Raw genomic sequence first — 14,996 nt, 5'->3', positions numbered from 1 at the left:
GTTAGGTGCATGGCTACTTCCTCTGAGAGTTTCTGTAATGGGTCCATCTACCAGTCGTCCACTGTTGACATTATGTGGCGTGGAATCATTGTAAGTCAAGTGGATGACAATTAAGTTACAATGATTCTAAAACTATATCTTTATACTGCTTGGCGTGTGTATGGACGGCCCTCAATACCGCATGCATCTAAGGCTATCGTAGTCGTAGATAGAGCAGGTCGAGGTAGAGCAGGTCGTCCAATGATCCATGGGTCGGCGGTTCCAATCACGGCTCCTCCTGTCTACATGTCGAAGTGTCCTTGGGCAAGACACTGAACCCCAAATTGCTCCCGATGTGCTGGTTGGTACCTTGCATGGCTTCCACCGCAATCGGTGTATGAAAGTGTGTGTGAATGGGTGAATGTATAATGCACAATCTATGTAAAGCGTCTTGGATAAAGGCACTATATAAATGCATCATTTATCTGTCTGTCTGTCTGTCTGTCTGTCTGTCTGTCTGTCTGTCTGTCTGTCTGTCTGTCTGTCTGTCTGTCTGTCTGTCTGTCTGTCTGTCTGTCTGTCTGTCTGTCTGTCTGTCTGTCTGTCTGTCTGTCTGTCTGTCTGTCTGTCTGTCTGTCTGTCTGTCTGTCTGTCTGTCCGTCTGTCCGTCTGTCCGTCTGTCTATATGTAGCCTACTGTATGTGTACACACACACTACTACACACACACACGCTTCATTCAGTCTTCAGCTAAAGCCACTTCTGCACTTATCTAAATCAAATACACATACAGTATTTTGACAAGCAACCAGTGCTTAATATGTCCAATTAGAAATAAATTCTGGTTAGACGCAGTGCCCACTCCCCTGTAGATCAGATTGTGAAACACTAATGTAATGGTTGTAATGGACTTTTGCAGATGATTACCATATATCATTTAAATCATGCAGCAAACTCACATTCACATGCATACACATGCATGCACAAATGTGTGTTTCACACACACACACACACACACACACACACACACACACACACACACACACACACACACACACACACACACACACACACACACACACACACACACACACACACACACACACACACACACACACACACACACACACACACACACTCATACCACTCGCACACACCCACTCACTCACACAAAAGGGTTATTGTGGGGCATCAATCATCCATCCATAAGAGTGGTTCATTTGCTAATTAAAATCTAAAAAAAGCAGAGCAAAATTGACTAAGCACTAAATGCTTAATCACAAGTTTTGACCAGCAACTGACAATGCGATCTATGGTAAGATATCAATCAGGCCCATGCAAATTGCTTTTTATGAGCTGGCCTATTTTGCCTGATCACCAAGGTCATTTATTATGTCTTTAATTCCCCTCGTAGCAGTGTATTCAATCATTCAGATTGTATTGTGTGGCGGCCACTGTGCATCTCTCTCTCTCTCTCTCTCTCTCTCTCTCTCTCTCTCTCTACCCCCCCCCCCTCCCTCCCTCTCTTAGGATGACGTGGCACATCAAATAAAAAAGAGAAAGTTTTGTATCTGCGCTGAGTGAGTATCAATAAATAACATGCATGCTTAATTTTCCTTGCTTGTCAATGTTGATGTCTGTCAATTCCAAAGGTGCCTCGTGCTTTATTCTAATGAAAGAGGGCTGAGGGCAGGGAAGCAGCACTATTTCATTTGGCTGAAAATGCTCTGTTCAGCCAGATTTAAGATGAAATGATGCCTTTGGTTATGGACTGTGATTAATGTCAAGGACATCAGAGTTCATCTGAATATAGCTGATCTGCATTTCCCCTCAGCTGTATGATGCTGAGTCTGCACTCTGCAGAGATCACAAACAGACACACACAGACACACACAGACACACACACACACACACACACACACACACACACACACACACACACACACACACACACACACACACACACACACACACACACACACACACACACACACACACACACGATGGGATGATGATAAATATCATCGTCCACACTGTCGATAATAACACAGCATGTTGAAATGATCTTGATACCCTATGACAGTCCTACATTAATATCTTTAGCCAAGGTTGACATATTTGACTTTGTTGTCTGGTTCCCATAAATTGAATGCTTGTCAAAATAAAAGTGTGATGAATTATGAGGGTTCTGCTCTGTGGCGAGGCTTCACTTCAACTGAAACGAGGGAGGCTGCATCCTTTCTTTTTTCCCCTTTTATCATTCCTAGTCAGATGAACACTTGTTAAGGAATAAAATGATTTATGACATACACATGTACGCCACATAAACTGAATTGACATATAGGCATGCTGCGATAGCATACAGAAGGCAGAAGAATTAGATTACACAGTTACGGGCTGGGAGGTTGGGAGTTCCAAGCATTGACATTATTTTTCCACGTTTACATCTAAACAAACAATGCACCGTAGCTACATCATTCCTGTAACCCAGCATTTCACCCTGTGTGCAAAGGGAGAGAGGAAAAAAAGAAGAAACACACCCTCTTGATCCACTCCGCTCTCAGTGAGATTGAGACAAGTTTCTCTTTGATGGGAGAATGTAAATGTGTCATTTATACCTGTCTTGTCTTTTATCATGATGAAGCAGCTCATACGCGGCGAAGGGGAAGAAGGAGAGACGGCAGCAGTGGATTCATTCATTGCCTGTCCTGTTTCATTCACACGCCTGTGAGTCTCTATCATGCTCTCCTCTCAGCGGCTCCCGTCAAGAGGCCCCGGCTGGCATTGAAACAAATCTCTCATATTCTGCCTTTTTGATTTCATTCTTTCTCCCCGTCGTCTCTCCTATTAGCTTATTCATTCTTCACATGTGACTGCCGGCCTGTTAAGGTCATATTAAACCAAAGCAATCCACTTTAAATGGTTATCTACGATGCGCATTAAAAAGCTCTTTGCTGCCCTTTAAATATTGTGATTGGGTTATAGAGGGGGGTCGCTGTTTCGGAGCGCTGATCGCTCTCCCAGGAGCCCGCTTCGGAATATAAATTGAGTAATATTATAAAGGCGGCCGCTGCAGAAGGACTGGGTAATGAATAGGATTCATGATCTGAGGAGGAACAGGAGGTCATGCAATGAAGTGAAATACTCTAATAACTCCAATCCAAACCCACACAGATGATGATACATTAACTGAGAGACCCTTGTAATTCCGTGTTTCTTTTTCCCCTCGCCTGTGTTGGCCTATATAAATGCTATATTTATTTTATAGCATAAGCCGTGCGAGGAAGAAAGCTGATCCGGGCGGTAATGGTTATTTAAACTTCTCCTTTTTGACTCTATAATGTCAAGGCTGACTATGGCTATAGTGCTGGAGGGTCAGATCAAATCTCTGCAAATCTTATAATCTTTCAAAGAAATTAATAACAAAAAGAAAGAAGATTTGTATTACTCATGCAATTTCATGATCATCCGCCGCAGACGACTCCTGGAGATGTGGAATGTGAGATTACTCCTACTGCAGGCCTAAATACCAGATACAAGACTTCAGATGTAATCCCCTCCGATTATGATTTATTCTTTCTTTCTCTTCTTCTTGTCAGTGGGGAATTACATTCATCATCTCGCATAGTATAAGCAGTGTGTGTTTTGTGGTGTCTGGACAGTTTGTCATGTGATCCCTTCGGATGGAGACAAATCTGATCAGGCTCGCGTCATTGGCCTTATGTCCTCCTCAGTACCTGGCTGACGAGGACTGATTACATGTTATTCAACTGTGACCACACAGGGATTAATGTCAACTATTTCCGACTATTCCCGAGTCATAACTATAGTCGATAGAAAAGAATGCAGCGTCGTTGCGTAATGCTGTTTAAGACAAATGAATAAACTGTCTTGAAGCATTTAGGAAGTTGTGATGTTTCATGGTCCTAAAACATGTATACAGTATTTTGCACTTTGAGGGCTATTGACCCAGCCATATCGAGTACATGCAGACTACATAACAGACACTTCTATATAACAGACACTACTCCTTCTCTGATATAATTAATCTTCACTGAGGTATTGGCCTCGTGTTCATAGGAGCCAGGACATTTCCCCCCCCTCAAAACATCACATTCCATGTGAAAGCACAATATTTTCTTGGCTGCATGCCATTTTAATCCAACAGATGCGATTTCATTCTGACGCCACAATATGTCCTGACTCCTCTCGCAATATTGCTGAAGAGCAATGCAGGGTCTGCTACCGAGTGGAGAGGATTTAGTTTTATATCATGCCTTTAACTGACTGTGGTGGGCTTGGCCTCTGTCAGTGGATCTTGATGGAGTGTATAGGAGGGTGGAATGAGCCGGGGTGTTGGCAATCAGGCGCAGGGAAAATGGTTAATTCAACGTGTGATGACACCGGCTAGGCAAGCACAACAGTTTTCAAGTGCTGACACTGACCAGTAATGACTGAACGAATGGATGGAGAATAGAGGAGGGGAGAGAATGGACAGAGAAGGGCTCCCGCCGAATAGAGGAGTCAGTAAAAGAGACACTAGTGAAGTATGAGAGAGAGAGAGAGAGAGAGAGAGAGAGAGAGAGAGAGGGTGACAGAGAGAGACAGAGAAAGAGAGAGACACAGCTGTTCTCTCACAATCGGCTCTCAGCATCTACAGTCCCGGGCCAAAATACCATTAATACAAGTGTCAGAGCAGTGAGTGGAATCATGGCCCGGCCAACGGCTTTGAGTGGCTGGTGAAGAAAATGCCCAGGATCCTTTGGGGGGACAGGCGCTGTCCAAGAACGCTGCCCATTCTTTGGCCTTTTGTGGTGCTGCCTCCCTGTCCGTCCCACCCTCCTCCTTTTATTTGTTGCGAAGATTAAATTGCACATGATCTCTAATGTCTCGGCTCCTCCACTTGTCGTAGGTCGACGACCTCCTTGCGGCTCAGATAATAGATACATCGTCTGTTTGTCTTGTGGTGAAATGCTCGTCCGCCACAGTCCAGTAACCCGCTATTGTCACACGGTCTGAGGCAATTAAGTAAAATGGCGGATAAGGCTTCAATGCGTCCTTTCAATATTTATTACGTCCTCTTTGTGAAAAGACCTATTTAGTCACAGTATCTAAAATGATCTCTAATGCAATTACAACTGCATTTAGAATACACATTAGTGGCAATCTTCACCCCCTTACAAAGAACCCCGATGCTTGGACTATGGGTGATAACAGATGAAAGTAATGGTAGTCCTGCATTTCTTCCTGAATAACAACCTGGAGGACCTTAGTAAGAGGGCATACGTACCTTTTGGAAACACAAATGCACTCACTCCTGCCAGGCTGCCACTGACTCACAGTCACATGTTTAACTTTGAACCTGTCCACAAGTCAAGTGAAATGTTTGGTGCAGTATTGTACACTGTACTGTATGTCTGCGTTTCGCAGAGGGAAAAGGGCAAGGTTACAAAATCCTCCTGCGCAGAGACACTAGCTCTCCGGGCCTCCTTTGTGTCTAAATCTGAGCCTTGCATGCCTGTACGCAGTCTGAGCAGAAAGACCTTCTCTCCGACAGAACCTGTCTGCTGACAACTTGGAGCCAGTCCCTGTCTCCTCTCTCTCTCTCTCTCTCTCTCTCTCTCGCTCTCTCTCTCTCTCTTAATTGACTTCCCAGTTTGATAACACATGCCTGTCTGATTGGAGCCGGTCTGTCTCGCTGATGCTCAGAGGAACGTGCCTGTTCAATAGCAGATCAATTAGTCTATTAAGATAACCAGGGACATAGGTCCTCTACCCTGGCACACATTTGAATGGGGTCCAGAGCTACTCACTCTTCCTCTGCCAAATTGTTGGTCAAAGTAAATTAGTATGCTGTATAATGTTTGTAGCTTTTCGTTTTAGTTAATACTGTAAAACTCTTCCCAAGTCCTTGTGCCGTTTGAAACGAGGTGAAATTGAATATGCTGTCAGTTCCATCTGTATCACACTGGCCTTTTAACATGGTATGAATTATACAGGTTATCAAAAGCAGATGTTTCCCCCTATGCCACCCAGCAAATCGAACCCTGGACACAATAATGTGTATGCTGTGAATTCCACGTACCTGCAATGCATGCATTAACCCATATCCTACAGGACTGCGTTGTGATTCAGACAGATGGCATGGCTGTTATCATTTTGTAAGCATCTTCTTGAGCATTGCTCCTGCGTGGGTCAGATTGGGACAGAATGTGATTGATTCTGATAATTCCTCAGATTACACACTGCAATTGTTATAGTAGCCTAGTACAAGTAGCTACAGAGTAAATGAGAGCGAATGTCACACTGTTTATACCCCCTATAGCCATATGTGCTGCTTCTTTTTACACCCAACCATACCAAAGTGGATTGAACAGATATTATGGTAAAAACAAAAATACAGGAGCTACTGTATTTTCATTATGAATAAAATGGTGTCTCTCAGCTGATCAGTCATGATGTTCTTTCACCAGAAATGAGTGTGTTCCATAGACTGTAAAAACAAGTGTTTGTGAGGTTCCTGCAAGTAGCTCTATCTCTCTCTCTCTCTCTCTCTCTCTCTCATACACTCACTGCCTGGCCTAAGGGTGGCGCTAGAGAAAAGGCCATTGGGTCCTGAGGCAAGGACACCAGATTGAGGAATAGTGCTGCGTTTCCCCGCATCCTCTACCTACTACAGTTCAGTATGAGCTGTGGGGGGAACGGGAGGCCAAGTAACAGGTCAATATAGTCACCGCAGCATTATACATCAAGGCCACAGATCTGATTTCCCACCTCTCCTCGTTGAAGTATATCCAGCAATTGTGTCCTTTCGTAAGCAACTTTTATATAGGCCTCGTGGAAAGCCCGCAAGCCCGGGGGTCAGGGTTCAATGTGCTGATGGATTATGGGGATGCTCCGTGGCCTGGTCCTGCTGACAGGCTTTATTGGTTGGGAGGATGAGCTTGTAACCCTTTATATAATTATTGTATTAAAGCTGGTGTGCCCCTGCCTCGCTGGCACTTGTCCCTGGATCAATGTGGAGATAATTTCAGAAATGAATAGTTAGTATCGATCGGCCCCTTAGTGATGGCTTATCAGCCTCTCGGACAGGTCACCGTAGATTATTGTGCCAATGTCATTTATAGCCTCTATGATAGTATTTGTATTTTTTGAAGCGGGCCAGGTTCAAACAAAGACAATTCAATTTGCAATGGATTTCCTTCTATCCGCCCCCTCTTCCTACTCCTCTCCACTCTCTGGTACACAATAAGCAATAAATCACAATCGTTTGTGTTTTTATCTCCTTCTTTCCCTCTTCCCTTCGTCTGACACACAGGTGTTGGCCTGGTCTCAGAGGACTGAGGGAGCAAGGAGCAACTGGAGGGAGAGGCCAAGCGTCAGCACTTGAACTCTTGGCTGAGGGATTGAGTGTGCTTTGTTTGAGACAAACCAATGACCTTCGGGCCTTCTGTTTGTGGAGGAGGAAACTTACTATTTTGTTATTTTCTGCTCTTTGTGTAGAGTACAACACAAGTACACAACACAACACAACACAACACAACACAACACAACACAACACAACACAAGAGGCAACAGTACTGAGAATGAAATACAGGAGATGGTACAGGTAAGGCAAGTAAATAAGGATAGATAAGATAATAAAAATTAAATACTGAGCTGCTGGCACGAGATATCTGCACTAGATTTCAGAATGAGTCCACAAGTATAAATGTATACAAGGCTGAAAAATGGCATCTCCCGAGAGGGCTAGTTCTGCAATACGAGCAGTCACATAATACATCTATCGCTATTCGCTATACATCTATCAAAGGTGAATGCATAAGCAGTCTGTCAACAATGAGCATACGTTTGGATACCTGCACAGCCTACTAAAAGTCAACACGACTACAGTATGAATGATGTCCAGTACAGACTATCAGCAATGAATATGAAACTGGACAAGTGTTATCATCAGAACAGACTTTCGATAGACCTTCGGCTGTGATTATCTGGATAAAAACTGTAGTCCTATTTATCAACAGTCTATGTGAATACAAGTACAGTCTCCCAACAGTTATCCCTTATCCTTAACAGGCACCCAACAGCACCGTAACAGCACTTCATGGCGAGACCTTTCATCTCAGGAGCTCTTAATGCCACACGTTTGTGTGTGTGTGGGTTTTACCATATTGCGTAAACTAGAAGAAATCTTTTGAATGTGTGCACGGGTGCAGGAGTTGTTTGTGTGTTTATTCATCCAGGCTGCTCTTTGTTTGAGCAAGGTGAGCCCCCCAGTGTCATGTTTGTACTTTTCCCTCTTGCCTTCTAAACTGTGAATGACAAGATGTATCCATCAGCAGGCTAAAGCTCGATTTCAATAGCAGCTCAGGGGGAATCATTCAGAGAAATGTAATTTACTCACTATTGGTCAGTTTGACCCCCGACCTCAATCACTTGACACAGGTTACCATGGAAACCATTGGAGAAAAAAAGAAGAAGAAAAAAAACGAAGAGCACCTCAGATGGAATGAGATAGCTTGATGCTATTTGGAGACAGCTGAAAGGGAAAGAGAAATAATCAACTAGATCGACAACAAGAGAGAGAGATACATACAGTAATCCAGCATGAATGCATTATAAATGGGATTACAATACATCAGAGAGAGGGGGGGGTTTATTAGATTAAGCAGTCTTGGAGGGTCGTTGCATAATTACATCAGCAACGCTATTTGTCATAACTGTCAGGCACGCTCGTTATGTCTTTTCCCTTTCATTCCGTTGACAGATTAATTACATCCAATTATTTCAGAAGTGTTCCCATCCTAATTAGTCGTACAGTTACACGGCACTAATAGCTCAGGGATCAAAGGAAACAAATGACTATCATAGATCATTTCAATTAACCAGCGTGATGGATTAATTAGCATGCTGTCATTTTTAACGCAGCGTGTATGGATATGAATGGAGACGTCCTGCACTGGGACAGGAGCCAGATCAGCTCTTAGGGGTTTCCCTGTGATTGGTTTTCAATAGGACAGCACCTTCTCACATTATGCAAGAATTGGCAGAAATTGCCCACAAAAGACATGACTGACTACTGTTCGAACAGTCAAGAAACAACTGTTTGTGTGTGTGTGTGTGTGTGTGTGTGTGTGTGTGTGTGTGTGTGTGTGTGTGTGTGTGTGTGTGTGTGTGTGTGTGTGTGTGCGTGCGCATTGGGGTTCATGGGAGTTGTCTTAAGTTCACAGTGCCTATAAGGCATAGCAGTAAGAAAAACACTTACAAAGACATAATTCAGAGGTTAAAACTTAAAAGCAAACGATAGAAGGGCAAAGGTCAAAGCAATACTGTCCTATCAATAGGACAACAATTATTCCTGTCCTTCATAGATGGCTCAGGCTATGCCAAACATCGAAGGCAGGAGACGGAGTAAAAAGTGGAACAATATATGTTTATTAAAGTATAAGGTTGAACTGCAGAACTGAGAACATAATACTAGAAGGATCCTATGAGGTGTGGAGTCAGTAAGTGTGGTGTAAGTGTGGATTTGTGGAACATTGTGTGGTGAGTGTAGATGGAATGAATAACTCAAACAAACTAAATAGAATAGAACATGGAGACAAAGCAGGGAGTGGGGGGCTGGGGCACCCCCAGTGAGGATCTCCAATGTTGAGGCGCTTGGCCCTAGTGGTAAGAGCGGGGACTGCAGGCAGACCCGTGGAGTTATGACGAGGAAACCCTGTGCAGCTGGGGTTTAACATTTGGGCGCCCGTTTGCACTTCCGCATTTTCAACACCAAATTTGGTGTTCAAATCGAAGAAAAAAAAACGTGGAAGTAGACGGTTCTTCCGGGTGCTTCAAAACGCCACTGAGCAACTTCCACTGAAATGAATACCGGGGGGGGGGGGGGGGGGGCTGTCGCTCCGGTTCAGTCTCTATCCTTTTAATACTCTATGGGAGGCACAGGCGTCAGGCAGGTCTGCCTCCTCTGGATCTCTCGACACTGCACACCACTACTCAATATTATCTATGTGTGGGGCATCAACCACCCCTCACCCCACCCCCCCTGGCCTCACTATAGGAACCACGGCTCCCTGCTTAGCATTAAATGAATTAACTAGAAATTGATCAAATCCATTAATCCATCAAATGTAAACATGGCAAATTACGTTCACTTTATATCAAAAAAAATTACACAATGTTAATTCACTTTTACCATGGTTTTACTACATTTAAAAAATACTTTTAGATGTTCTTAGAAACTCTCGGAGTGTAAAACACTCTTAGAGCCCTAGCCTTCTCGTCCCCCGTCAACAGCTGGATCCTGGTGTTTCAGCTACAGCAATAGGGCTGTCAGTAGAAGAACAGGCCAGGGGCTACAACGCCATTTCTCTACAAAAAAAAACAAAGACATCAGGGAGGGATTAGAATAGATAGACATCTAAACAGGAGCACGAGACAATGCATCCGCCACCACATTATTACTCAGTCAGAACTATACAGTGCCCGGTAAAGAATGAGGATAGGCCTTTATATAACAACATTATTATTAGTGTGACTTGGTGAGAAATATCTACTGTTGTCTTTCATTTCACCTCCCATATAGACATCCACCGGATCCGCTACCACAGTGTAAGCCACAAGGTCCATCAGATCTCCGCCAAACGATCTGTTAGTCCTATAAGTGCAGACGCAGAATATGGTTGGCCACTTTCCATATTCGCATGCATGGCGGGAACCCCTTTTGGTGTTAGCATTATGTTATGCTTTAGCTATTGAAAAATAGCAGATCTACAAGCTCATAGCACGCCACCGAGTGGCACGCTACGAGCTTGTATAGGTCTGCTATTTTTGAAAAACCGAAGAACCACTGACATATAGAAACATAGCTTTTTTAGAAAACTGTCAGGATGTAGAAGACACTTTTAGAATCTGATCTCAGGTCAAATCCCACACCCCACACACACACATACACACACACATCCACACCCCTGAGTATGACAGGAGAGCAAAATGGCCACCGTGTGAACATGGTCAATAACAGTTTAGGTCCAGTGCTGACCATGTGTTTGAGGCAGGCCCTCCATCATTCTCTCTGGCCTGGCCTCCTCTCGTCTGATGACAGGACATGGCCCTCTCACTCCACCTGTCAATGAGCCGCTAGCGTGAGATTTTGCGAGTTCAGACCTTCTTCACCTGAACCAGCTCACGATATTGCCGGATGTTGCACAAAATTTGATAGATGTGTCTACAGTATATAACCTCCTAATGCAGCGCTCCGCACACACGCAGGATTGAATCTGAGATCCATAGCTCTAAATCTTTTCCTACTGTACTGGAACCGCACATCTCTCCCTCAGCCTTAGGCTTAATTATACTCTGTTGTGTGCACGGCCAGTGTCGCATGCCGAAAATAAGCCGATCTACAAGCTCTCGATGCCTCCTGTGGCGTACGATAAAGTATAAATTAGGCTTCAAGCCTCGTTGACCCGTAGTGATTAAACCATATATCTATATGGTTGACCTTACTAATGAAATTTTGCTATTGATTTCCAAACAGGCCTTCGTTGTGTTTTACTGTAGAGTCCAATGCCGGTCCAGCTCCTCTCACACACCCTGATGGTTTGAAGCTGCGGGCAACAGTGTTCCACTGTCTAATCCAACTCAATATGGCAGACCCATTCACTCTTCATTTGAACAAACAAAAGCAGCACATAATGATCAGGCCTGCCATTATGGCCGATTGATTTGATCTGGTCCAGGGCCCTGCAGATTTATTTTCTTTTATGCCCATAGAGATGTGTGTCACAACAACGACCTCAGTGTAGTGTGTGTGTGTGTGTGTGTGTGTGTGTGTGTGTGTGTGTGTGTGTGTGTGTGTGTGTGTGTGTGTGTGTACACGTGCGTGTGTGTGCGTCAGTGTATCCCTAACCAAACAAATGGAAGAGGTTTGGGCTAGAGAGCCTGGAGCCCTGCTCGTCCTTTAATTGCCATTTACATACTGGCGGAATCATTAATTTCTAATTCCCCTATTATTTGCCCGCCTTCTCCCCCACCCCCCTCTTCTGTCCCAGCGCTTGTGTCAATGTCAGGGCCCATCAGTGTCACCGGGCTGCTGCGCACACAGCTAGTCATTTTGTGACCTATAGATGCTTGTCTGTCTGACAGATAAGTCATGTTTGCTTTGCTATCTTTTTCTATAAAAACAAACTGCCCCACTGCCACCCTGCGAAATATTACAGTCACAAAATAAAGGAAGGTTCAGTATAGTAGTACTCTGATAAGAGGGAGATAGAATTTACAAATACCATTTTAACAGATGGGTTTGTCAAGTAAGTGCCTTACAAAAAAAGCAAAGCACTGGACATATTGTAAATCCAATGGGTCCCACAAAACAAAACTGTTGAACATGGCATCAAAGCTGCAATCTGACTAGTATATAATTCAAACAAAGTCTTTCTCTGATTGATTGATTAATTGAATAATGTATTAACAGTTTGCACAAAAAAGCACAGTCAGAAAGTAAAGTTTAATACAAATACAATGCTAAAACCCAACAAAGCACTATGGCTTCATTGGCTTGTTTGATTGGGGTCCTGTGTATTCAATTCATTGAGACATCTTTTTTTATTTTGACAGTCGTTATTCATCATGTGGGCGCTAGCCCCATTTGGAACCTCACTCTCCGCTGTTTGCTCCGAGAAGGGGTTCCGCATAGAGGTATATCCCTGCATCGGTAGAAAGGGGTTTGAGCCCGTCCAAAAACGGTGGCGAAAACCCTTTTCTCAGTATCGTAAGTATTTCTGAGTCTGACGAGCTACAGATGATAAATTTAGGACAGGAAATTGGGTGAAACAACTGCTTAAATAGCTTATGACTGACTTCAGTTCATTCGACATTCGACCAGTGGAGGCGCTAATGCTGCCTCTCCGGCTGCAACTTCAGACAAAAACATGAAAGGCCTACTGGCTGACTTCATAAGCTATTTAAGCAGTTGTTTAACCCCTGGCTAAAAATGTTACTTAGTTGATACTAAGGTGCTATTTACACGAGGATGGTGTTCATAAAAAACGGCAAAATAAAGTACCGTTTAGCGCTGTCATTTAGACGAGAACGGTGTTCTCAGGAGGTGAAAACGCATCAAAGTGAAAACGCCTCCCAGAGTGCAAATCTTTGAGAACACCGTTTCCTATGGTCTCCATATAAACAGGCAAAACGGTGAATCCGCAAAACTTATGACATCATGGCTCACGTTAATTGGCTCACAGCGGCAGCGCATAGCCTATGTTTATTACATTGATGCAGAGCAATATCATTATGATATAATGGAGTTCCTGAACAAGCCTCCCTCCTCGCCTACAAAGTGCTGCTCATCAGCGATGTTGAATGTAAAACCATGATGTAAATAAAAAGCCTTGTGAAGTTGTGATAGACGGCAGCCGCGGCAGCAACGTTTATTTAATAAATATATATCATCCCGTGGCGCGCCCAGAGCAGTGTTGCGCCGCTTGCGTCTTCTTCTTGTACGTGGGTGACCTGTCTATTTGGCAGCCCGTTATCGCCACCTAGCGACAGTATAGCATAATAGCACATTATATCATAACTTGTGCGTTCTCGTGTAAAGGGTAAGAAAAAATGAGAACGCAACGGGACTTTGACGTGTTATATGGAGATGGTCCCCGTCTAAAAGAGGCCTAAGTTTATCATCTGTAGCTCGTCAGAAATACCATTACTTTTTGGAAATTATACTGCGAAAAGGGAGAGTGAGGTTCCAAATGGGGAATGGGGATATGTGGGGGCAATCCCCCACATATCAAAGATCCAAAGGGGCAGGCAATATTGTTTTCTTTCCAAAAAAAAGAAAAAGAAAAAAAAGGAAAGAAAAGGAAAGGAAAAGCAAAACAGCAAATTGATTGGGAATACAAATACAAAATAATGTGTTTTTTATTGTCAGATAGCCCTACTATCTAGCAAGTAGAGTAGACACACTGTGAAGTGAATGCAGGTTATTGTTAGACACTCCCTAAACAGGCTTCACGCGGGCTCTTTAAAATCCTCCGGTAGCCCCGCCCCCTTCCCCCAGCTGTAAAGCATAGAGTTGTAAACAGACCAGAGAGCGGTCTCCAGTGCAAGCTGCGTTATGTTTGGAAGTAAAATACTTTTAATGTAAAGTTCCACCTCATGGAAGGAAAGTTGAGTGCAAGCAGTTTTCAGTTCAGTGTTGTCATGCAGGGACACTGCAGGGAAAACTGCGTTTGTTTCCTAACTTGACCAGTAATTACTGTTTTTTCCTCCAGGTGAGTTGTGTGCGTGTGTGTGTGTGTGTGTGTGCGCGTGTGTGCGTGTGTGTACGCGTGCGTGTGTGTACGCACGCACCAGTGTTTTCGTGCGTGTGTGTGTGTGTGTGTGTGTGTGAAAAACAGCGCCCACTTTTTGTATGACATTAGTCAACAAGACACTGAACCTACTTTTTTGATGAATTGAACAATGTGGACCCTGTTGTAAACAAGTGTAATGCTTAATTGGGTCGTCCACTCACAGTTAACAGTCTTTGTATTGAGTTTGTGCTTAAAATGTACTGTAAATTCTACAAACTGTTAATACATATTTCAATCAATCAATCAAACCCTACATTGCCTCCAATTAGTTAGTTGGTTTGAGCTTGCCACATTGGTGTCTGAATGTGGGAGGTGAGGACGCTGGCGTCGACTGTTCACCTCAATGTATGAATGATGAATAAACCATTGTAAAGCGCTTTGAGCACTTGGAAAAGCGCTATAAAAATGCAATTCATTAACAGTCTGTCTCGAGAGAGGTGTGTGTGTGTGTGTGTGTGTGTGTGTGTGCGCGTGTGCATGCTGAAATTAACAGAAAACAAATGAAATCAATATTTCACTGTCCTTGAACTGTACCCATTCTGCAAACTGTTAATAACAATTTCAATCAATCAATATATACACAGTAATATATTATATATATCTAATACTCTGCTCAATCTTTTGTAAGTACAGTTCTACCATATGGCAGTAATTATTA

Source organism: Protomyctophum parallelum (assembly GCF_964188405.1).
Source record: "Protomyctophum parallelum genome assembly, chromosome: 3".
Lineage (NCBI taxonomy): Eukaryota > Metazoa > Chordata > Actinopteri > Myctophiformes > Myctophidae > Protomyctophum > Protomyctophum parallelum.
Note: the sequence above shows the minus strand (reverse complement) of the source record.